The sequence below is a fragment of the Ambystoma mexicanum genome, chromosome 11, assembly GCF_040938575.1.
Source record: "Ambystoma mexicanum isolate Mex_15411 chromosome 11, UKY_AmexF1_1, whole genome shotgun sequence".
Classification (NCBI taxonomy): Eukaryota; Metazoa; Chordata; class Amphibia; order Caudata; family Ambystomatidae; genus Ambystoma; species Ambystoma mexicanum.
Genome location: NC_090934.1, coordinates 1,209,857,928 through 1,209,884,686, shown reverse-complemented (window position 1 = coordinate 1,209,884,686; position 26,759 = coordinate 1,209,857,928). Strand labels below are relative to the sequence as shown.

At 43.8% G+C, this 26,759-nt stretch overlaps 1 protein-coding gene across 1 annotated transcript in view; it reads right to left on the bottom strand.

Moving 5' to 3' along the window:
- The window catches only part of LINGO1 (leucine rich repeat and Ig domain containing 1), a 6,683,609-nt gene that overhangs the window by 4,095,413 nt on the left and 2,561,437 nt on the right, over positions 1 to 26,759 (bottom strand). Inside the window, exon 4 of the mRNA XM_069624566.1 lies at positions 15,270 to 15,312. The gene's annotated coding sequence lies outside the window, so the exon portion shown is untranslated. The remainder of the gene's footprint in view (positions 1 to 15,269; positions 15,313 to 26,759) is intronic.

Sequence of the window (26,759 nt, the reverse complement as noted above, 5' to 3'; positions counted from 1 at the left end):
GCTTTACCACCCCCACCAGTCTAACGTGAAAGTTGACCCAGTATGCCTGCTTATTCTGATTCTTGTTGGGTGGCCTACTAATTTATCTTTTTTTATGGCCTAGATGCCCTCAGGCATTAGTTAGCGCTTAATAACAATATCCTGCATGGAAACTTCAGTGCTCCACGTACAATCAGGAGGCGAGGACCAAGGACAAATGGGTCACTGTGATTTGAACAAAAAATGAAATAACAAAAATGAATATAGCAATCCCTAAATGCTGAAAAAATACCAATATTTTGTAAAATATTATTTTGGGCTGGTGCCCCCTGATACCACCGTTTCCCTCTGTTTATAACACCATCCCAACACCTACCCACACGTTTTAATTCCTTACCCAACCTCCATACATATGTTTTGCAAACAAATCAGTATTTTTCGGTATTCAGGGTTCGTTTAAAATGTATTTCATTATTGTCAATTCATTAACATCACTGGATACCGGACAAATACCTAGGGCAGGGGTCAGCAACCTTTGGGTGTCTAAATGTTTTGGAAGACAGCTCCGACCAGAGCTAGCCAGGATACTCAATGGCGAGGAATCATTGGAGAAGTAGACCAAAACATCTGGAGAGCCACAGGTTGCAGACCCCTGACCTAGCGCAAACACATCTCTAACCGCTGGACTCCCACCCTACGCCAACTGCAGGCAGCTTTCAGAACACAGAAACTTTGAGCTACCGCAGGTCACAGCGGCCAATCAATGACCACCACGGATGGGGCATGCTTGCCAACATGACCCATTCCAATCTGAATGTGCTTATCCAGGCCTGTTTTCTTTTTCTTTCTTTGTATTCTGGAACTTGTAGTCCGGGAAAAGTGGAACTACAAATCCCAGAATGTAAAGAAAAAAACAGGACTGTGTAACCACCTACAGATTGGAATGGGTCATGTTGGCCAGTATGGTGGGGAAACACCATCAACCGAGCATGTGTCTCTAAGTCCCCTCTGTCATGGATCGTTCCTGTATCATTATTGAATATATGAACTATAATAATGCCATCCAAATGTTCTCAAATAAAAACGTGACCAGCACAGCACAGCGATGCAGTATGTGAAAAGTGCCTGGTATATGGCTGGAGTTGTAGGACAATTTATTCCATCTGCTGAACCTTACATCTTTGTGTGCTTCATTTGCAAAAAAGCTCAATAAGAACATGTCTGAAAATGTTGTTTCAAAGTAAAGGTGTGTGTGCTGCCTTACTTGATGTCCAGACTCTGAGCTCTTTATGTTTTGTGGCGAGATAACCGTGTGGGCTGCCTACTTGGCACCTCACCACTTGTGTTAAAAAAAGAGAGGATGACAACACACCAAGTTTCACATGTTTATTTACAATTATACATGAAGGGTCATGATGTTGTTCAAATGTAACTAACATTAGGCTTCATTATGATCTGGCTGATCTGGTAATAAAGTGCCTGTATTAGCATATTCCAGCACCTTACCAGATGGGCAGAGTACACGTTTGCCGTGGGGGTAACCTGATACGCCTCCAGACAAGAGCTGGAGGTAACTCAGGCCCCCACTGGCATAAAACAGGCAGTATTCTCGGCACTGCTATTGCCGATGCTGAGAATACCGGCAAATCCCCATGGAATGGGGATTTACTGGCTATTCCACTGACTGTCATAGCAGGTATTGCAGGGATATCAGGCAGCGGAAGCGGTAGGTGCGTTTGCAGGTATCCTGGCAGATTTTCCGCCAGGATCCCAGCAAACCTATAATAAGGCCCATTGTCTGGTTGTTTACAGAACCAAATGTAAGGTTCTAGATAATGTTCCCAAAGTGTCAGTCTCTAGCGGGAGGACACGGTCAATGGATTTGGATATACACTCTGGCAGAAAAGCCTTCACTAATAATGGAAAAGAACACATTTTGGAGACTGAGCCCAGTGCTGGAAATGGACAAAATATACTGGGGGAACCCCCCACATCCTCTTTGTGAGGGGCATATGGGGGGATGGACGGAGGGGCGCAACTAGGTGTCGAGTAATGTAGATGCTCTGGATGTTGGGTGCTGGCTGCTTTGCAGAAAACAAAATGCATTTTGGGAACATTAGAATGACAGTAAATTTATCAAACATGTCTGTGGTAGTTATTCAAGCATTCATTCCTTCTCAGCATGCAATGTAAACTGGGAATTATGCTAATTTCATCTATCAGAATACTCACCATAACAGTGGAATTGTGCAAAGTACACGACATAGATACATAGAGCCCCGAGGGGATAGCAGCGAGCCTTTCCTATCTTAGAACGGGTAAAATCTTTACCTGTTTTTGACAGATTCTCCGAAAACTATAAGGGACCTCACAAGCCAACCACCCAACATCTGGATTGTTCAAATTTTAACTAGTACCCCTAAAATTACTGGATTAGCCCTTGGAAGACTATGAATCAAAAATATAACACTGAAGGTGAAAAAGCAGAGAAGTTCGTGTTCTATTGCCTAAATTATAACTGTACACGCAGGCAACAAGTGCTCAAATCCTGGCTTCACACTAGACACATTAGGCCTCATTACTGGGTTGGTGGTAATTCAGCGGTAAATCCACTGAACTACTGTCAAACTCAATTACCGTTACCACCACTTGGTCCTGTGTATATACTGCAGGATTACAAGTAGTGTTAGGACAGTGTTAATTCTCAATTTTGTGGTCCATAGGACTCTATGGGGATTTTGATGAATTACTGCCAACGGTAATTCTGCTAATTGTGCTGATTTTTGGCGACAAAGTGGAGGATTTATGATAAGTTTTTTGCTGGAGGTAACTCCTCCACCTTACAGCCACACTTGTAGTACGGTGGTGCAGTAGTTTGGCGGCACTGGATTATCTCTGTTTTCACCCACATCACTGTACTTGCAATGAGGCCCATTGTGTGATCCTGAAACAATTGCTTTATCTCGCTTGCCTTATTGCCCTTACCCCGGTGACCCCCTAGCAGTGATTCAGACTAATGTGTGTGCCATAGAGCACGTCTCTCTCTTTCTCTCTCTCGTGTATTTGTCTCATTTATCATTACAATCGTAACCATCCATATACTGAAGACTGAACAATGACTTGTCTTTGTCCACTGGTGGCATCATCACTTGTGAGTCATGCTCCTCTCAAGGAAGAGTGAAATAAACGAGATATTATAAAAGGGTTAATTGCAGATGTGCTCTAAATCAATGCACACTTATTCTACGGGTTGGAGTCTGTGCCCCGTAGCAGTACTTTCTGGAGACATTCCCGAGGGTGGCCCACACCAGGACTCTGTCCCTTTTTCTTGACTCTTCTCAGCAACTTCACTGTCACACTTGGTACCAGCGGTGTTGGAATACCTCATGTGTTCGGAACACCGTCTAAATCCCAGGGCTTTGTTCCAAACTCTTCTGAAAAATGACCCAACAACCCCCACTCCCCAAATTCTCTGTGGCTGGGCCGTCCTCTCTCGCTTCACACAGTTGCTTGCTCGTATCTGGAGGGAACTCTGAAGTGAAGAGCTAAAGCTGGCAAGTATACGCCTCAGGGCCCCTGCAGCCAACTCTGGCGACCTGGTGTTTCTTATTAGCTTTATAGTCCACTCCAGATGTTGGGGGCTCCAAAATGACCCTTTGTCTAGAGTGTCAAACATCCTTGCACTGGCTCAATGTGGAAAAGGAGAAATCAGCATCAGACCACCAGATTTCTGTTCCAGAGTTAGAGCTTCATCGTGAGTTGGGCAGTATCCCGAATGGGATACCGCCCAACTGTATTTGCGTTAATGCCTACCAGTCCGGCGGTATTACTGCTGGATCCCGGGTTGAGCAGGAAATGTAATTCCCCCATTCCCCATTGTGTCCATTGGACCCAATGAGGAATTTTTGACGCAATTACCGCCAGTGGTATTACCGTGCGGTATTTGCACCGAAAATTGGTATTTTTTCAGCAAATGTATCCCCAGCTTAGTAAATGCTGTCGAGATTGGGCGGACCCTGAAATGCAGCAGTAACACTGTTGCCGCCACATTTAAGGGTTACCATCCAACTCATGATGATGCCCTAACCGTCTGGGTGGAAACTGTGCTTTCCTTTCCCAGGTCTAGGCCATAGTCTCTGAAGCTACAGCTTTCCTTGGTCAAAGTGAAGATCCCTACTATTCGAGACTGTAAATCATTGTAGAACGGATTTGATCTCCCTTTGCTGCCTTTCCCTCTCTGCCACCACCTCCTTTCGCAATGCCCTCAATTCATTGCTATGCTGCTGTTCCCTGCAGCCCTGTTACCATTTCTCAATCACCCCCGCCGCACTGCATCTTGGGTAGGACACCACCTCATTAGAGAATGCCCACTGGGTGCCTTCATGTCCGAGGGATTCAGGGAGCTTTTGCTGCTAATTTATTCAGAACTGTAATTATTAACCAAAAATCCGATCGTCTCCAAGCAGTGAGCGAGCTGTTAGAATGTTTTAAAAAATGATAACTCTGCTTTCATTTATTTCCCTTTTTTGTCTTCATCTCCCATAAGTCACACATTTTGTTAACGTTAGATGGCAATAAAGATGAACGTCCTTGTATAAACCCTAGGACAGGCAGGAAGAGTCCTCCATCACAGACACAATCAAATCCCAAGGAGCAGGCGCACGGGGGGCACATCACTGCAATGAAGCATTGCCTCTCCCTTCTGCGCTGACTTGGGCGCTCTTTCATCCACACCATCCTACCCCCGAGCTGGAAGAAGGCGCTTGCCTCTGCATGGCTGGCAGGAAACGTGATTCTTTCTAACCAATCTTCCCTGGAAGACTTAAACGCCTGCTTCACGCATAAAGAATAGAACACTGATCTTGGGCTAAGAAGCGGGATACGGGTCTACTTGTGAATGTAAAGGTTATTCCATGGATGATTCTTTTTACTGGTGTTTAGCCCTCCGAATTTCAACAAGTAAGCGAACGAGACACTGGAAAAGAGTGATACGTCCAAGATCACACAATTTGGTGAAATCTGTGTGGCAGGATTCGACTATGAACTTTTTAGACGTAGCGAATGCTACCAACAGGCAACACCTCCTCTTGGATTTCTCTTGCTGACCAACTAATCGGTTTGACAGTGTCCCTGATTGCCCCGTCTCCCCTTCAGAGAGTGCATGTGTTCTGCGGCTAATGAAGGCAGTGTAGAAATGATTATGGAAATGGAAAGATTCTTACATCACATTACTTTCATGACTACATTCTGCAAAGCTCACAGACCCCTTCTGCAGTGGACTGATCCTACCATAAAAAATAAAGGGGCACTTATCTGTGGGGCGTGGAGGTTCTATTTTCAATGGGTTGATAACATTTGCAAAAAAAGATTGACTTTGAAATATCAACCAAAATATAGTTAAATTAACCTACTGTCTATGCGTTATACTTTTTTAAATATGATAAATGTAGTAAAAACTTTCCCTACAAAATATGGAGGCAGTGCTTCTTTCCACTGTAGCCCTACTCCAGGCACACATATCAATCTCTCACTTCCTACCCAAATCCCCCTCAAGTGCACAACATGGGTACACTGCCCTTTCCAGCAGAGGGCAACATTTTCAAACCCACTGGTGTCATCATGCCCCTTCCACAACTCCCTCCATGGGGAGAAGGAAACATCCTATTCATATCACCACGAACCCACTCCTCAGACCACATAGCAGTGCGCTCCATCCACGTCAACCTATGTACAAGCATGCATGTATAGTTAGTTATACGTATAAAGCGCGACGTTCCCCCAGAGGCATCTTGGCGTTAACAGCGTGGGAGAGACCGCAAAGACCACTCAAGCTCAAAACAGGTGGGTTTTCATGGAGCGCCTAAAGGAAAGACAGTCTTCAGTCACACGGAGTGGCATAGGAAGAGAGTTCCACATTTTGGTGGCAGTGACAGAAAAAGCACCACCGCCTATATGCACGTAATTGGCGTGAGGAATTACCACTAGGCAGGCCTGAGTCGAGCGCAAGGCTCGGGAAGAAATGTAGACACAGAACTTCTGCTGCAAGTCGATCGTACCATCTCCAGTTCACATAGTACTGGGCTCCAGAGTCGTTGCTAGGGGGGCTGAGGGGCCCAGAACCCTGGGTCTTTTGGTTGTAGCCTCGGATAGAAGTTCAGGGGTTACAACCAAAAAGGCTAGCTAGCCCCCAGTCCTGACACACCCAAAAATACCATAGCCGCAGATCTTTTCCAGTCCTAGCAACACTCCTGCTGGGCCCCAAATCCCTAGAGGGGCCTCATGCATGTCCCTAGGTGAGCACATGTGAGACAGGAACTCTATACCAATGCTCGTCCTCAAAGGGTTTCTATCCTCATATTATCTTCTGCTGCTCCATTTTCAGAAAGACCACTCTAGTGTAAAGGAAGGGTTTGGTCCACATCCCTTCTGTGACAATCACCACTGGGGGGGATGAAGAGGGGTCAGACGGGGACTGGGGAACTCAGGGGGATAGGAGAAGCCACCATCTAGGTGATGCATTTCCCAGAGGTGGAATATGGGTTGCACAAGAGCTCCCCGAGTTTTAAGGAATATTCTCTAGAATAGCCGACTAGGGAGTGTAAGTTATGAAAAAGGAAGACATGCGCCCAACCATACCACACGCATGGGAGAATGCTACTAGGGGTAAGAAACCCAAAGGAATCAGCTTCATGGAAGCTGTGTGAGGGCAACATGTATACTAGAGACTGGCGCTTGCCCATGCCTCAATCGGAGGCTTCGCTTGTAGAGGGCCATATCTGCGCCGAGTGCACCCTGGCCACGCAACCTCTGAAGCAGATCAGGGGGCGAGTCTGCAGAACACAGACTAAGGTGATTAGAGGAAAGTCAACAAGGACTATGGGCCCTCTGCTGACTAAACGTCAGTAAGGAAATACAGATGCTGGCGACATCTGCAGCCACAGTGCGAGGCCGCCATGGAAATAGCGCCTCATTAGGATCTATATTGCAGACTGTATTCTGAAGAGCTCGAGTTACAAAACAGCGGAGCCGACTTGCTCGCATTTTCTTATCTCAAGCTTTTCCGAATGTCTCTTTTTGTCCCGTGCTTTATATTTAATGTATGCAGGGACAACGCCCTGCAGCCCATGATGCCTAATTAGTGGAGCAGGGCACACCCCCACAACCCCTGCTCCCCTTATTCGGCATTATGGCTACAGTTATTTTTACCGAGCTAAATGCGCAATAAATGCGTATTCAGCTTTTATTTTACGAGCTTTTGGTGCGATACCACTCATCACACATCGGTTGGTATACTACAAGAGATTTTGGACTGCAAGGGCTAGGGTGCAGGCTTAATAGACTCATTAATGAAGACGTGTACCCGGAATAAATAGGGGGAATCGGGACACATCACTAATTCGAACATCAACCAATCACACAAGCATCGGCTAATGGGAAAACCAACCAGAACCCTTATTAGAACAATTAGTGCACCAGCCAGAATATCAAAAGAGGCAGAAGCCAGACAGTAGTGTTCGAGTTAGGACGGTGCCATAGCATAAAGAAGGAGAAGCAGTGGGAGAGTTAAGGAAAGGAGATGACAAAGCCAAATAGATCACACTGTGACGTACAGGAAAGGATTAAGTAAGAAGCCTGCAAGAGGGATTGACCCGAAAGCTGGCAGGAACCAGAGGATATTGAAAAGAAGGGGCAAAGAATAAGCCTGCTGCGGGCTCTAGCCCAACCACTGGCAGTTGCTACTAAGACATCACACCTGAAAGGGTGTTCAGCCTAAAGCTCCTGTGAAAAGCCTTTGGTAGGCTCAGGCCCGGAGCCAACCCTTGTGGAGGAGGAGGAGAGGGGGGCAGGGGGGCGTGTGCGTGCGTGCGTGTGTGCGTGTGTGTGTGTGTGTCGCAGTAATGGTGTATCAGATTTTTGTTTTGTGGGATTCCGATTGCATTACGTTGTTGGATGTGAGACAGAAAGTGTTGAGCAATAGATTGTGACATCTTATCATTTAATGTTTCCTAATAACAGCTGTTACCTGAACCAGAAATGCACAGATTCACCTGAAATAATGTATATTTAGGCTTAATCTTAAACAGTAAAAACCTCTGCCTTTACAACAACATAGAACATGTGCTAACCTCTAGGCAAACAAAAGAGGAACAGCGTGTACATTAAAACAGCATTCTTAATACTACATTTTAAAGATAATTCCAATGGGGGCAGCTCATTTTCAATTATACAGGGACAACCAATGCAGCCACGTTGCAATTAGTCTGAATGGTGTCCATCTTATGCATACAGTGATTTGCCAGCAAAACAGCATCAGACAAGTTATATTAACTGTTTGGTCTATTTGACCTTAAACATTTGACCTAATGACATTTAATTGAATTTATTTGACTTTTTTCAGTCGAAAATGCAGGGGGAACGCCCCGGCAACTCCCTCCAATCCCCTCAACCTAATCTATACCCTTACCCACCCCATATATATATTTAATTTCATTTGACCAGAAAAAAGGTCAACAAAATGTGATCAGATGTTTTACGTCAAATGTTTTAAAGGTCAATTATGCTAACGCCATTTTAATAAAAGATACAGTCAAGTGGCTCTTTGTGGCTTGTGACATTGTTGGGAAAGAAATAAAGTATGGTAAACGTTACTGCTGGAATACATTGTACTCCATTCTGGTTGCAGACACTTACACATAAACAATTATCTTGCTATACGTTCCACTTCTCCACTCAGATATATTATGGTGAGTTTATAAAATGTCAATGTAGTGCATTGCCTCAAGCACATTGCCTTCTGCTACTGGTATTGAGAGAAGCACGTATCTGCAATCTCCAGACAATACTGAATACACAATATGAACCTCTAAAAATATACTAGCATATTATGAATTAATGACTAATTGTGTATGCCGTGACTAATATCGGAGACCAGTCTGTAAGCACGGGATTGGGATTCAAACCTTTATTGCTCTGCGTTGTCTTGCTTGGGAGACAACTCATTGCCCCCGAGAAATCAAACTTTAGGAAAGTAGGGTTGAGTGACTTAAAGAAAATGGTTATCATGAACAAATAAAACATCATTGGGGTTTCAGTCCAGGGAAAATCAGCAAAATCTATTGTACAAGATGTGCAGTGTAATACTTGATGAGAAAGCGCGGATGATCAGAGGCGGGTGAGGGAGAAATGCCATATTATTATTCGCGTTACTTTTTATTTAATATGTACCATCGATTTTACAATAACCCTTACACAGTGGCAATATTCCTCAATAGTTTATAAAACCTGTGACCAAGACTGTATTGATGAAACTCTTTAAGATCTACTGGTTGAAAATGTCCAAATAACTACTATAGCATTAGGAAAAATCAGATGGTATAGTCCTAAAACAGCATCTTCATGTTGATACTAGAACTATGCACATGTATTCTTTACAGCACATGAAACCAATCCATATCTGGGAGAGTAAAGCTGATGCATACAATTTTAGTTTATGCAAATAATATTCCTTGATGAATGGAAACATTGAAGGACCACGCGTGGCCAGTCCCAATGTATGAAAATAAACGTAAAGCCTAATAACAAAGGATGCCAAAATAAATGTAGAATTGCCTTTGCATTTACACTATGACAAATCACGGCCATTAAGAACTTACTTATGCTGGGGGATTTCAAATTGAAAAATAGCCATGAAAAAACTGTTGTACGAGAGAGGCTTGTAGACATTGTAATAGGAATGTGTGTGAAATTCTTCTTGTCTTTGTACATTCACCAAACTATGTTTAGTTTATGAAATAGAAAAAACAAGAGTACATTTTGAATAGGGTTGAATGGAAAAAGGAAATGTCAAAACATGGAGAAGATTGTGATTGGAGAATATAGGAATATGTAGACTAACTTCTATTGGTAGACAGAAGAGAAGAGCAGAGGGGATAGGTTAATCTGGGGAACTGAGGAGGTGCCTAGCAAGCTTGATTGGAAAACTCTGATTCTTCTCTTTGGTGGTTTTCATTGAATGCACAGCAATTTTTAAAACATACTATTTTGCCTAAATGTCATTTGTCAGAGACAGTCAACCTTTAAAAGTTGAAGAGCTCAAGAGGAATTAGCGTCTAAGTGCCCGGCCATTTCAGGTCTAGCAGCTGTGAAATTCTGCAAAAATGTAATTGGTGCAACAATCAGTTTGTGTAATTCTGCACCAGACCATTTTAGAAGTCTCCCTTGGTAATAAAGCTGTAGGAAAATCATAAGCGTGTTTTCCTTCAGCTGTTTTTGAGGTAGAATGTCTGTTCTTCATGAATTACCATTAAACTAAACAATACCTATTCATCTTCTGGAATCACTATTTCTTCTGTGAATCATTCTCTTTCTGTCTTTCAAATTCCATTTGCTGTGCTTTGAAATAAATACACATATGCTATTGATTGGAGAGTGTTAAGGATGCCTCGGACTAGTCGGCAATCTTAGGTGAAATAAAATCAGAGCTATCAGAAGAGATCGGGAAGTAAGTGGTTGGAAGAATATGATTGGTGGATGGTAGATACACGTGTCAGAGAATAGGCGTGAGTGTTCAATCTAATGTATGGGAAAGAAATAATGGCAGAGGAGAGAAAAAAAGTGATAGTGAGTGGATGAGCGAGTCTGGGATAATGAGCAGTGGAGAATGTAGAGGGACAAAAACGGCAGATGATGTACGCGGCCAAAATCAAGTACACGCAAAGCAGCTCCATCAAGTGTATCAATGAGAGAAGCAACTGCAATGATTAGTTAAGTGTGAATGATGAGCGAAAGCAAGCAGGTAGAGGTAGAAGAAAGTATTTGGCAGGGCAACAAGCCAAGATGGTGGATACTAATCAGAGGTGCTTGGCGCAGATTGGGATAATGTATCAGTAGAAAACAGAAAGCAAGCAATTGGTAGAGAATAAAGTTGAGACTGGACAGAAGGAAAGAGGGTGATTAGTAAAGTGCAGAGTAATAAAAACACAGTAAGGTAGAATGCTCAGGGAGAGCATGTTCATTAAGAAGCAGAGGAAGTGGTCAATAGACAATAAGGAATTGACTGTTCTTTTGACAACGGAAATGGTGCTCAGTCGGCAATGTGGGAGAGGCTGTTAATCAGACAAATGAGAGATGCGTGGCTAATAGGGGGCCGTGCTTGGTAAATGACAGAGAGCATGATCGGTGGCCAGTCCTGCCAACAGAGGGCATTATGCAATAGAAAAGACAGCCCTGAGTGTTGGAAAGAAAGGGGATCAGACAATAAACAAGAGTGGAATGCCCTATATACAAAGAAACAATAGGCTGAAACAGAGAAAAGAGCATAGAGCATGGAAGGCATGGACCGGACAGGTTAGCAGAGAGTTTGATTGGTGAGAGCGAGCAGACTCTGATTGGCCTACACGGCCATGTCTGATTTGGAGACCGAACATGCTAGTGTTGGCCAGTATTTTTGCTCAAAGTAGGCCAGTTTTCTGGCCAAAGGTGGCTAGGTTGATGAGTTACATCACTGTGCAACTAGTAGTGTTGGTCAGTGTTACTGAAGAAACATTCTTTAAAATGCATAATTTGCAACACATTTTACTAAAAAGCTCACCCTCGGGCACTTCTAAAGCAGTCAGCCAGAAAAGGAACAAATTCCCATTTGGGACTATTGGCCACTTCATAAATGAGGCTATTTTTATGTTAGGTGTCTTGACCCGCGTTCAAGTTATTATGCTGCAACATTTGATGCTGTGTGCTTAGAAAATCCAAGATGGCCGAAAAGCTCACATTTGGCCAGAATCCAGGAAAACCTTGCAGTTTTGCACACACCAAAATGGTCGCCTGACCTGCCACCCACCAGTGCGAGCGTGATGGGCCAAAAGCGTCATGAGTGAAACGTGGTGCCAAAGGAAAAACAGCAGTGCCTGTTAGCTCAAAAAGCGCTTTGAAATCACCTTTGTTTCTCTGAAATGCAAGCTAAAAATACCTATTTTAAACATTGCAAGATATTCAAAAATCTCACTGAACACCAGCAGACATTTGGCAGAATGTAGTCTTGTGTGCATACAAAATGTGGAAAGATGAAGAGCCCAAAACAATGTTTATAACAAAACTGGCTGAGCCGTGGATGTCAGCAGCTTAACTGAAATTGGATTTAAACCCACTAAAATCGAAATGTTTAAGTGAGTGACCTACTTTTGAGTGTCACATAGGTTGCAACTATTTAAATGTCATAGTTATGAACTTAGAATCAGCGTTCTAGCTGCATGTGTAAAAATAGTAAGTTTGATTTGAATGAAGAAAACTGGGAACAGAAGTGACATTTGGCTGAAGCCTTGCTTGAAGAGATTGAATTCTGCCCGGCAACTACCCCCGACAGGAGTTGAAACTTGCCCAGCCACTGCATTCGCCGGCCTGGCTGCCTTCTGCTCTACCCACCAAAAGGAGATTACACCTCTCTGATTGAATCAGGGGAGGAGAATCTGTGAGCAGGGAAACAGAACAATGAGCTTTCCTTGGCTCAGGCAAATGTTAAATTAGGGGGGTCGTAAATGGCTTCCTCTTGGAAGAAACTGGGAGGAGCAGTGCCTCTGTGAGCAATCTGAGTTGGAGGAAGTGGACAAACCAGAAATGCCACCATTTGCTTTGGGAAACCACACCCCTCTGGGCCAGAGCATAATTAAAAAAAAAGATGGATAATTCATAGTACGGACTTGTCAAAATTATATAATTAATATCATTATTCTTGTGATTTTTCTGTGCACATTTTAAGAGGTGTTAGGACTCTGTGGTATGTTCTGGGGTGTAGTAGCGGAAAATAAGGTATTACTCTGAATCTGACCCTTTATCATCTGATGCCCATATACCTCGTGCATGTTTGTGTAAATTCTGGAAAAGTTTAGAGGTTGTGTTCTTGATGAAAAGGGCAGAATTCTGTCATAAGTGGACATGACATCTTACAAAGACAGGGATCGGATGGTTTGGTGCTACAGAAAATATGTTAACTGGACATATAATATTAGAAAAATGGTACATAGATAAATATGCATTTGGATCAAAAATAGATTTGTGTGCAAATTGACAAGGGGAGTGTTCTTTCTGTATGCCATAAAATTGATGCCTGATTATGCCCCATTCCTTACCCCAGTCAAGGGAGAGAGGAGAGCTTGGCCAATGATAAGTTGTGAGGGGCAGGCTTAGTTATGCCCACGCGCACACACATTTTCAAAACAAATAAAAAGAGACTGCTTTGGACAGGCAACACACTCACTTTCCATTTTCTTGCGAAGCATTTTGCCGGACGACTTCAAGATCCAGAACTCAACTCCAGATAGATCCAGAACCAAGCCAGAACTTAAAGCAGAGAGGCCTAACCCAAACAGCTGAACTCTTCTCAACGGGCCTCAGCATCCAGCAAACCTAATCAAACTATTCAACAGCCGGGCAAGCTGTTTGATTCTGGCCTAGAACCCTGTGCCAGTACCCAGAAAGCAGTGCTGTATCCAGAATCCACTTGATCCAGACCAGCAGAACCAGAGACCCAGACCAGACCGCAGTGCCGCTAGCAGACCCAGACCAGTCTTCTGTGAGCAGAACCAGTACCAGAAGCCGCCAGAAGTCCAGTCCAACCTGTTGACCAGATCTGTGACGAGGCCCATTCCTTCCAAAATTGGGAGTGAGTATCCTGAGGCCTGTGCAGAACCCATCTCCTAGTTTAAAATAATCTGATTCAACACATGAACCTGTCCAGAACTGCATCATAGGAATCGTGTGTTCATTCTGTCATTTCAAAGCTGTAAAAGTGTCATTTTGTCATTCTGATCCTTCACTTTAATTTTGACAATCTACCTTCACTAAATCGTCCGTATCTTTTGAGTCATAGGTGCTAGGAACGAGATTTAACTTTCATTTTAAAGCTACGATTCTAAGCTTTCTCACAAAAAATCCTAATCAATTCCTTATAGTTTTTCCGTAATCGCGCTTGACGCACTCGGAAAAAGTGCCGCGATTTGCGATTTGGCTCAAATTGCTTCACCTGTCAAAATAGCCACTTTTGCTTGAACTGCTAAAATTCGTTTTCAACCTACTAATCCCTCATTGAGTATTGCCAAGGTGCCTTGAACTAATCTTAAATAGCTATCACCTACCCTGAACCTCCTACAGGGAATTAAAATCATTTTTAGCACATTTTTCCCTTCTTTGCATACCACACTTAAAAGTACTTTGCCTGTGTTTAAAATCATCCCTGTTTCTCTAAGCTTGCTGGGGGGAATGGGAACTGAACTACATTTTATTGTATTCCTGAGAACTGTGTGCTCTTCTTTCCATCTTTTTATATTGCATAGGGGGGAGTGAATTGCCACAAAGGGAAAAGTGATTATACTATCTCTGCTTGAAACCATATCAGTTTATTTCTGTACTGCATTCTTTTCTATCATTGTTTTTCCTTGAAACCATAAAAGCATTCTCAGCTACCTTATCCCTTCTATATCAACTCCTAAGTAATTAAATAAGCGTACAATTGTAATATTATCCATTGTTGATCACTTTCATATTCTTAAGTGTGATATCAAATATTAATTTATTATACAAGTGTGATTATATATATATATATATATATATTGTTTAATTTTCCAATAAACCTTTTAAATTGCAAAACAAACCTACTTCTTGGCTCAGTGAGGTCAGGGGGATTCAAAGAAAGGGGCGTTATGTAAGGGTTTATCACCCAGAGTATGACTTGTCATAAAAATACATAAACAAGGGCTTCGCTTGGGCGTCCCAGGCGAGGCACTGACTTAGTGGGATTTCTGAATTGAAGTCATTAACATTTAAGCCCCCGTCCGAACGGGAGGGCGAATAAAAGAGGACTGTGATTGACTGGTCTTAAATGTTTGCATGCTCACATTTGCTGAAGCCTACTCGCTTCTATATACATACAAGGGAATAGTTTCCTTTGGGAAGCATTGGAGAAATGGTTGCCTCTGGATGCAAGCATTCCTGGTAAATAAATAATTAATTGAAAAGATGGGATTTCAACGAAGAGTTGAATGACTAAGGATGGAGTCAAGGATCAGATCACATTCAAATGAATAGACATTTCATATAATGTATATTTACTAGCACTTCACCATTCAATTTCTCCATGGATGTCCTCCAGTTTTCAGTTACAATCAAGTATTAATATTGTAATCACACTCGATAGTCACTCTTCGTGGTAAAGGATAAGTAATGTTCATGTGGAAATAGTAGCAGCACAGGAAGTATCACACAAAACAACACAAAACAAAAATAAGATGGCTTCCACTTACTGCGGCTATAGAGTGAAGGTAGCGCCAGCTGCCGGGATGACACCTGCAACAGAGGAATAGAAAGACAGAGTGGTCAGTCTCCATTGCTTATTGGATACTTTTTAGCAAGGATGTTAGTGTCTATGGGCCTCATTACGGGTCCAGCGGTAACCCTGCCGGTAAAACCGTCAGGTTGCCGCTGGACCCGAAAAAAATGACCAGTGACTGACTTCCTGGTGCCACCGGGCTATTCCGAGTACGGTGGCCGGAAAGGCAGGCGATGGTTATTTTGTTAGTCCCCTATCCAGCACCGGCACCGTTAAGAACAATGCCACTGCTTCCGTGAAAACTCTACAATTGGGTGACGTCCTGCCCAGCAGGTCTGAACCTGGTGGGTGGGATGGCACCCAACCGCAGAGTTGTACTGTGCCACTCTGGAAACAACGGTGCTGGTAGGCTTACTGGCACCGTAGTATCTGGACCGGCACAGTTGTAATGAGGCCATATGTCAGTATCCCTGACATTACCCCTATCTTCAACAAATCTGTAGCCAACTCAGTAACCATGTGAGTTTTGTAGTTTGTATCCCTGCCATTATTTCATTAGTTGGCTCAGAGTGGATATCTTTAAACAAAACTAAAATGGTTTGTGGTGAACAGCTTTCATAGGTCTCTGCAGGTGTGCAAGCAGGATAACAGAGAAACAAGCCAAACAATGTGGCCATTTAATGCGTCAACGATTAGGTCAACCACCACCTTAACCTGTTAACAGCTAGCTAACATATGAAGGACCTGCCCTCCACCCCATCTTTCAAGCAGCCAAAATCTCGTCACCCATTGCATGCCCTATAATCAGAACTACAGCAGCTTCTTGTTTCATGTCCTCTCCTTCCACTCTTTCCACCGACTAAACAAGGCCGTCTCATTTGCCACTTGTCCCTTCGCCCAACTCCCAAGATCCATGCTCCCATACTCCTGTTGGCTCCAGACTGGCTGAATGTCAAACAACCATAGTGGTCAGATGGGTCTATTTCATGAGGAAACATTTTTCAATTCTAAGTATATATTAAAATAACAAATGCATCCTGGCGGCTATTGCATGAATACATTGAAATTAACCTACTGTGACAACCAGGTTGATAATATGCTTTTGCTCAAATGTAAAGCGTAGGGCGGCGTAAGTTGTGTTCCTGTAAGTGTCATGGAGATAGTTGGTCACCTTGCCACTGAAAAACGTCTCTGCTCTGACAGTAGACGTCCAATAACAAAACTGCCCTCTTATCAAGCCCAGTCTGTCGCTTGCGATCCACAGTGTTTATTTTGGCGAGATCATTACTCATGGAAGTCATTATGAAATTTGTAAAGAATTAAAAAAAAAATTCAAAATGCATGAAAAATGCACGCGAGCGTGCCAACAAATGGCAGAGAGAAACTAGCGAGAGTGCCGCCATTTCCAACAAGTGCAGGAGAGACCAACAACCTGACGTAGGCGGGAAAGAATTGAGGCGGCAGGACACGCACAATGGGACTAGGACGGGAGATGGAGGTGTAGTAGAGCGGCCAATCAGATGCCTACAGACAGCACGGTTGGATCGCGACTATTGCCAGAGTTTGTTTGGGAATAAGGCAGAGCTGGTTGGCGGGTTTACATAGGGTCTCCACATGGGTTAATGTGGTTCAGTGCAAAGTAAGGGTTAACTTCCTGATATGGTAATCCATAAATATTCACTGTAGCTTGAAACTCAATTTTCAGAGCCAATGCATGATCCCCATAAGACTTTTGAATGCTCTTTCACATTGGTACAGAGGGAAACACAGCACATACGACCCCGCATGGCACGTCCTAAGCCCCCACGAAGATCACATGTAGTTTGGATAGTCTTTTTTTGTTTTGTTTTGCTTTTCACCATACTGAATCATCCAGTTACACAATTTTATCTCAAGAACCCAAAAGCGTGGCAATTCTTGATGTGGACCGCAGAAGTGGTAAGTTTCTGGGATCAATTCAATGCCGTATTCATCATTTTCCCCAGGGAAACAATCAGACCTAGCTCGCTTTGTGGGTGCAATTCATTGGGGGATCTATTGCTAGTTTTTAGGGGTGTACTTCTACAGACCACCCTGGCCAGATCTACAAATCATTTACCACTGACAGGTGGAAACTATGTACTTATCCAAGAAGCCCTGTAGGGAAATGCAAGCGAGGTAGGAATGTACGTTGGCCACTGTTTGCTCAGCAGACTGAGTGTTTGAAAGAATGCATCCCTTCCATTGGGACACTAGATTTTGATCACATCCGAAAGGTCCTAGAACTACCAGAGGTTTTGAGCCAGCCTTATGAACATGACTTGGAAGCAGGCTGCTGAGGAGGTGAAGCACAGAAGCAGATGACGAGTCGGAAAAAATATGGCAGTGAAAATCTAAGGGCATGTGAGGACTGACCCTAGAAAGATGTCCATGTTGAGAGCACTATTGATTTATTTTTCTCCTGCTTGGCAAAGTAAGTAGAGTACTTCCTTCCCAGTTACAGGACGCCATATCAACTTGACAAATGACCAAAGAAGAGGCCATGCAGTGAAAGGTGACAGGCCATCTGCGGACTCTGCCCTGCTGCTAACTGAGCAAGCCTCAAGAAGCAGCACCCCCATGAGCCTAGTCACACTTATCTATGGTACACTGATCCCTCTTATCGACATCTGGTTTGGGGCAGGGTTGTTGCTAGGAGGAGCTGGGGGAGAGGGCTATAGCCTCGGGTCATTTGGTTGTAGCCCCGGATAGAAGCTCATGGGCTACACAACCAACAGGCTAGCTTGACCCCGAGTCTCGGCAGACCTGACATTAGCGTAGCTTTGATCTTTTCCAGAACTAGCAACACCACTGGTTTGGGATATCCTGAACCTAGATCACCAATGGACAGGAAGAGCTGCCAATGTTCCACAACAATGACCCACTCCGAGTCATTGTGTCTGGAAAAACTCTCCGCAGCAGTCTCTCACTAGCCTCCCAGACACCCAAACCTTCAACCATGAGCTAATCAACATTCAAAGAACGAGCAATTGCCTGGCTTTCCATCTAGTTGCTCTGCATGCCTATTCCTCCACACTTTGCTTCTCTTAGGCCCATCCACCACTGTTTGGTTCAACCAGGATACAACAATGATCAAGATCCAGAATGCTTACATCCAAATGCGAGTCAATTTTTACTAATAATAATTGAACTTATTTGACAACACAGGGTCTGTCTATGGTACTGATCTCTGGTCCGAAGCCTATTGCATCACTTAACAGTGATGCCCATCTCTCCAGCCCTCACCGTCAATGTTTGTATATTAACCATAGTCAGACCTCCTACATGGTCATACTTGCAGAGAGCCAGCTGTCTTTGATCGTTCGTATTATTCAACATATTGATCTTTGTAGCTATATTAGAAAGACTATAGAGCATTTTTGTCAATATGTAGTGCTATTGCTCTTGACTGCCTGTGATCAAAAATGGTGTCAACTTATTTCAGCCACTGTAACACTTACCTCCCATAAGCTAACCCTCGAATTCTCGGCCACTTCATCATAAGTGTGCCAAGGAAGCTGTGACAACCTAGCAGTGCTGCCTACAACTAATGGCCCCTCCACCCATCTATTTCAGTGCCTGAAGAAAAGTCCGACACTCGCGGTGATGAAATGACTAATCCCCTGCAGGAGTACAGACATGAGTAGTGGTTTCTAAACTCCTATTCAGGCATACACTACAGCTATGCACGCAGTAAACTCAGCCATAAGGGTGAAAGAGAGATAACATGAAGAGAATCCCTCCTTCACCTCTTCAAGGTAGGATGGGCCCCAGGCTGGTTCATCCTGAGAGGGTGCAAGCCAACATGGAAGCCTCCAAAACAATAATAGTACTGTGAGTGCCAAATTAAAAGAAATGTCCAATCAAGGGTCCTTAAAAATAAGACTTTGATGAAACTAAAAGGACAGACAAACTTTACCACCCTTGTAATGAGATGCACAGAGAATGCTGAATTTAAGTAGGGCATTGAATAATAGAGGTCTGCAGGAACACAGTCTGATAGAAAAATCAAAGAAGTTCAGAATATTGGCCTCACTATGAGGTCAGCGGTAAAACCGACCAGTAGGCGGTGAGCTGCCGCCGATCCCGTAGCACTGTTTCCGCCGTCTGATATCCTGGTGCTACTGGGATATCATGAGCGGCGGCGGAACGGTAAATCCCCATGCCTTTGGTGTCCCAGACAACTCAGTGGGAATGGGGACACTGACGCACCAGCACCATTGTTTACAGTGCCAGTCCTTCAGTGAAAACTCTGCCGGTAGGGGCCTGAACTCCCGACATGTCAAGCCTGCCAGGATTTCTGTGGTCCCTTTTGGCAGGCTCATAGTTTGGCAGTCTGGAAAGGGTCCTGGTAAGTTGCTACTCGCAGCCTTATTTCCAGATCCCAAAACTTGTAATGAGGCCATATGTCTTTAAGGAATAAAGTGAGGCCTAAAAGTCACTTCAGGACAAAGAACAAGGCCAGGGTGATAGAAAAACTCATATTTTCTATTTTTTCAGGGTCTCGACAGTGTTGGGGTAGGATTGGAGGAGCTCACCGGTCCATCGAGTCTGGCTCAGCAAGAAGCAACAATGTGGTACGAGTTATCAGGGGCAACAGCTCCTAACTCAAAGAAGCTTTGGGATTGCAGGTGATGTTTGAGTCGGTGTAGCTTGAAGGAGGGGTCTGGTGAGCAGAAAGGGAAGATTCAGCTTTAGCTGCAAGCTGGCTTGACTAGATCTGACAACACAGAACCGTTTGGCTTGAGGCACCAGCTCATGGCTCCAAGAAGCTTGAAACAGGCAGCAATATTTAGGTTAACGTAGCTCAAAAGGTACTCAAAGCAGCTTGAAGTTGAGAACATTTAAAAAGAGTGCTCCCGGTCCTCAGTTCTAGCAAAGAATTCTTCAAAACACTTTTCACTAAATAGGTAACTGTTTTTATTCCACATTTCAAATTCATTATATATTTTTGCAACCTGTTGCACTTCGATAGTGCAATTTCCACACCTCCTCATTGTAAATTGGCAAGTTGTGTTGCCTTAAAATGAGATGGCAAGCTTTTTACCAACATTTCTAATCCTCAGACAAGGTTTCACAAAACTGTTTATAGTCGAGGAATTTTGTATAAGAATAAAAAATTGAAAAGTGACGGAAATGAAATGATTTGTGACAGTCCTGAAATTCACAGATTAGCATTCAGCAAAACAACTTTACCTGATCTGCACTTGTAAGTGATATTCAATCAACACTACAGCCAAGTCAATGCCTAGTCTGGGATGCTGAGGAAAACCCTTATTAATGTATTTTTATGTCTAGTTCAGTACTCTGGATGACCACCCTTGTATAACACCCCCTTCTAGAATCCCCCTGACCCCACTGAGCCAAGAAGTAGGTTTGTTTTGCAAATTAAAAGGTTTATTTGAGAATTTAAACAATATATATCACACTTTATAATAAATTAATATCTGATAGTACACTTAGACATATGATGTTCATCAACAATGGGTAATCTGGCACTAGCACACTTCTTTACAATCAATGAGGAGTTAGTATAGGATGGATAAAGTAGCAAAAATACTTTTATGATTTCAAGGGGAAAGCAATGAGGAATAAAATGCAGTACAGAAATACTTGATATGATTTTAGCAAAAGATAAGATAATCACTTTTTCTCTGGCAATTCACCCCACTCTCCTATGCAATGTAAGAAATGGAAGGAGATGGAAAGAGGAGCACACAGTTCTCAGGAATGCAATCAAATACAATACGAAATTCAGCCCCCCCCCCCAGCAAGCTTAGAAGAAACAGGTAGGAGTTTGAAACACAGGCCCAAAATGCTTTTTAAATGTGATGGCAATGGATGGGAAAATGTGCCAACTGATTTTAATTCCCTCTAGAGATTCAGGGTGAGTGGGAGATGCGTGTTGGTATTAGTTCAGGCTCACTTTAGCAATGCTCTATGAGTTATCACCAAGTTGCAACGGATTTTAACAAATAAAAGAATGGAGCTGCTATTTTGACAAGTGGAGAAATTGAGCCAAAATCGCAAATCGTGGTCAATTTTGCGAGTGCGTAAATCGTGATTGCGGAAAAAGTATAAGGAGTAGGAGGTCGGTTCTAGGCTTGTTGGAAAGCTTAGATTCTAAGCCTTCAGAGTAAAGTTAAATCTAGTTCCTAGCCCAAACGGTTCCAGAGATACGGATGATTTAATAAAGGTAGATTTTCGGATTTAAAGTAAAACTCAAAATGACAGGTGAAAGCTTGCAGCTGCAGAATTGACAGGTGACAGTTGTGCAGCTTTAAAAATGACAGATGACACGATTTCTAGGAGGCGGTTCTACTTAGGTTAAAATAGTTTGGATTAGATTATTTTAACTAAGAGATTGGTTCTGCACAGTTCTGCTAAGTACTCACAATAAAAATTTGAACTAGGCCTCGTCACGGATCTGGTCAACACGTCCGGCTGCGGTTCTGTCTGCTCGGTGGGTCAATCAGGCACGGTTCTGCTCACAGCAATCTAGGTCAGCTCTGTTCTGCTGGTCTAGTATCTCTGGATTCTGGATGTAACACTGCTTTCTGGGTGCTGCTACAGGTTCTTGCAAAAATTCTCGGCAAAACTTCAAACAGCTCACCCGGCTGTTGAATAGTTTGGTTAGTTTTGAGGCCTGCTGTAGAGGATTCAGCTGGTGGATTCAGGCCTCCCTGCTACAAATTCTGGAGTTAATTTCTGCTACAGGTTCTGGAGATTTATGGATTTGAAGTCTGGATCTCTGGATGTGAAGTCGTCGGTCAGCATGCTCCACAGCAAATGGAATTGAATGTCTCTACCTGTCCCAGCAGTCTCTTTTTATGTGTTTTGGAAAGTGGGTGTGTGCGTTGGTCATAACTAAACCTGCCCCTCTCACTTATCATTGGCCAATTCCTCCTCTCTCCCTTGATTGGGGGGAAGGAAATGTGAGTCAGAGTGATGCTGTAGGTTTTATGGTCAGAGGAACCTCCCCTTGTCAGATTGCACACAAATCTATTTCTGACCCAAATACATATTTATCTATGTACCATTTTTCTAATATTATAGGTCCAGTTAACATATTTTCTGTAGCACCAAACCATCCGATCCCTGTCTTTGTACGATGTCGTGTTCACTGATGACAGAATCCTCCCCTTTTCATCTAGATAACGACCTATAAACCTTTCCAGATTTTACACAAATGTGCACCAGGGATATGGGTTAGAGATGATAAAGTGTCAGATTTTTAACATGCATACATTTGGAGTGAGACCTTATTTTCCGCTAGCAACCCCCCAGAATACACACAGGGTCCTAACGCCTCTTAAAGTGTTCACAGAAAAATCACAAAAATAATGATATTACTTATATAATTCTGACAAGTCCGCACTATGAGTTATCTATCTTTTTAAAATTATGCTCTGGTCAAAAAGGGGTGTGGCTTCCCACATCACAGGGTGGAAAACCTGGTTTATCCACTTCCCCCAAGCCAGCTTGTTCACAGAGGCACAGCTGCCCCACAGTTTCTCCCAAGAGTAAGCTATTTTACGATGCCCCCAATATAACATTTGCCTGAGTCCAGGACAGGCCTTTGTTCAACTCCCTGTGTCAACCCCCAGCTGCTCCACCCCTAATCTAATCAGAGAGGTGTTAACTCCTTTTGGCCAGGGGCAGAGTGGCTGAGCATCCAGTTTCAACTCCTGTCGGGGGTAGTTGTCAGGCAGAATTCAGTTTCATTAAGCCAGGTTTCAGCTAAATGTCACTTTTTGTTCCCTGTTTTATACATTCAAATCAAACTGACAATTTTTACCTATACATTAAATAATTACTTCCTTCAAGTCATTTCAGAATATAGTTTTACATTGTATCCACCTCTTAGCAAGTCTTTCCTTGGTCTGGTTTTGTTTCATTTGTTTAGTTTTACACAAAAGTCTCGTGGTTTTAAAACGCCGGCTTTCTGATAGTGGGGAGTACTGGTAATGCAACCATTTTTGGGATTAAGAAAATGAATTCCCCACAGTTCTGAGTTGCTTTTTGGCAATCAGCATTGCCATTTCCAATGGTTTCAGGCTACTGTGTGTGTAGCCCAGTGGTGGTTTTAGGCAGTGCCCTCCTGTGCTCACAACATAGGCAAAAATGGTTGGCAGCCTATTCTTCATGTTTTCCCTGTGCACTCTCTGGGGAGTTCTGGCCATAATGATGTTTTCCATGCCAGTACTGCACAGTTTTATCTTAGGGCTTGGATGCATGGGTAAAAACATCCGTCACACACTGTAGCGAACCAACAACTAGCTCATAATTGGCAGATTCTTTTATAAAAAATAATATGAAAAGTAATTTGCTAGCCAAATTGATAAGCACTCGCTGGTTCACGGTTTTGGATTTCATGGATAGAGCACAGTAGAGAACCGCCACTTTCCTACTGTTTAATAAAGTGCTTGTTTGGAATAGATGATCTTAACACTCCAGCATGATCAATCTTTTTTGCTGTTATTTATTTCCCCGCAGAACATTTTCGGTTGTTCACATGGTTTCACTCACCCAATATCAGAAGCTCATGAGTTCTCCTATCTAGACAATGGCAGTTAAAGAGTCGTTCAAGCATATTCACCAACAAAACGGAACACCCAGACATACAGACCTGGCTATCAACCAAGATTCCTGATGGATTCACACCTGAGATCACCTCCTGCACCAAGTCCCTGGTGTTCCACATCGACAGGTAACTCTTCTTCAAGACACACATAGCTAAGAAAACTCAGACAGCTTGGTATCAGCTCTCCCTACTGTGGAAAGTGAAGTACATCCTCCCCCAGGACAGCTTTTGATCCACTGTTAAACTACTGGTCCTGTTCCACCTGGATGGGGGCAATGCCCTCCACAAAGGCATTCCTGCGTCCTCACTTTTGCCCCAGGGAAGTGTCCTTCACATGGGTGCATGCCTTATCAAAGGTCTACACAGATACAAATGTGAGGAATTCAACCAACCGTACAGGGAGAGTGTGCTCGCCTCAGATTTTTGATAAATGAAAATAAATGAAGGGAGATAAACCTCCAAGAACTGTAAGAGGCCATTCCGCACACAGTCCATCTGTGTACTGCACAAAACGCATAGTCACATGTACTCCAGAAAGTCACAGCCTACAGGCGCCATCTTTCCCTGTCATATTCAGCTGGAATATGACAGCCTCAGGTACATCAAAGCATCTCCAGAAGGGGGAAGGCACACCTTCCTCCAGCCATGAGCAGCCTAATTTAAATATCAAAGGCTACATGGATCTGCATTCCTTTTGTACTCCAGCTGGTGACATTACATACTAATGAGATAATTGAAGCAAGCCTAGAGGTGAGGCTTGGTTGCCAGAAAAGACAACAGGAACACAGGACTAACACCCCTTTGCTATGCAATGTGTCCACTTGTAGCTAGTTCCCACCTCTCTGCATGAAAGGCAGTGAATGGCCTGCATGGGTCTAGCAGTTACCGGAGGTGTCCCTGCAGAGCAGACCCCTTTCAGAGGGGTGAAGGATGTCATTTGGGAGAGACAGGAAGTCTGCTCCCAGCACATACTTCAAGGGAAGCCTGCACTTTAATCAAGAACCACAGAGGGCTTAGTTAACCAGGGAGACACTTTGATCTACAACAGCCAGGAAGATGAGTGGGGCTTAGGTATATGTTGTCACCCCTTGTCTGTCCTGTTGCTCAGCAGCCTGATCCTGACCTCATGCATGACAGAAGACTGTTGGTGGGGATCCAGGATTGGTTCATTAAGGTAAGCTTAGCCTGAACCAATCACTGGGGCCCATTTGGCTTTAAAAGAGAGTTGAACACCTAACTTAGCAGATCATCTGTAGAGGTCGAAAGGAGTTAGAAGAAGGACTCATTTGGACCCTAGCTGAAGGTACAGTCTACCTTACATCTTCTGTCAGTGAAGGAAAGCCAGGAGTTCCAAGAGGGAAGAAAGATCCCTTCCCTAAACATCTCCCAGGGAAAAGAGAGAGATACCAGACTCAGAGGGCCCATCCAGCAGCTCCAGAAACGGTACTGAGTCAGCACACAGCATGCCCTGCTCGGTTCTGCTAGCAAACTTCCTATCTGGGAAGTGCCAGAGAGTATCTGAACTAAGGACAAGGCCGTTGCCTGCACACTCTCCTGAGCTTTGGCCCGTCCGCCTTGAAAGGACATGAGCCCAGCAAAGAATCTAGGAGTGCCACACAAGCATCATCCAGCATCCATCTTTTAATTACATTTTCAAGACAGTCGAGTCCTCGCACAGCATCCGGCTGCACCTCTGACTGTTGTCACGCTGCAGTCATCATAGCCTTCCGAGACGCCTCGACCAGCATTCCAGATCTGACAACCAGCACAGAGACAACGATTCTTGGCCCTGAGCCGCCATGCCGGACAGTCTGTAGACATCCGTCCAGCCTTTCTTACCGAACAGCCTGCCCCCTGGTACCCACAGCTGTCTCCCACCACTAACTCTGTCTCAAGGGCTGCAAAGCACCCTGGAACCGCCTTCATGCTGTTTAGCACCAAGAACCTCTTCAGCAAAGGTACATTGTGGTTCTGCGCCCTTAGTCCTTCTACCGAGGTCCCTAGAGACAGTTACTACCCTTTGCCCCCTTGATACTGGAGCCGAATAACCTTGAACAGTAAGACTGATTACTTTACCAACTACCCTCCTGTCAGTATCCAGAGTGCTTCCCTTTCCTTCGTGAAACTGTCTGTCCTCTGCGTTCCTTTACTGGGTGGGTGGTATTTTGTAGTGTGCTAGAACTGTTTGTTGTAGTAATAATAAAGTATATATTTTTATACAACCTTGACTGGGCAGTCTCTTTTATCACTGGGTAATATTTGTATTTTCGCTGTGTTATGATATGACGTTGATATTTTATTTCTATCGTGCTCATACACAAGTGTTTCAGAGTGTGAATATGATATGCCATTTATAACACGCCTATATATCAAGTGTTTCAAGGGACGACGAGACAAGGGAAGGGAAACAGAGGGAAGACAGATAGCGATCCTACTGGGCCCAGTGACATTGAGATTGTGCAATTGCAGGGGGAAGGGGAAAAGTGCAGGGGGGAAGGGGAGGGGGCAGTGCTGTACATAGGATAACAGTCAAATAAATAAAGACAATCATTAAAAGTTCAGCCAGCTGGTGGCAAGTGCAAGGGTAAGAGCAGACATCATGGGTCAAGTGCTATTGGGGGCTGTAGGGATACAGATACAGTCCCCAAGTGCAAGGGTTGGCATGTTGCAGTGCAGGTGTGCAACTGGCGGGGAGGGGACCTGGGCCTGAGATCAGAGAGTAGCCAGGTAACCAGTGCAGATTCAGATTCAGTCAAGAGAACCCCAGGGGAGATGAGGAGAGAAAGCAGAAGCAAAGAGGAAGGTATTGAGGTGCTTCCGGAACTGCAAATGGTTCTCCTCAAGTTTCAGAGAGGCAGGGAG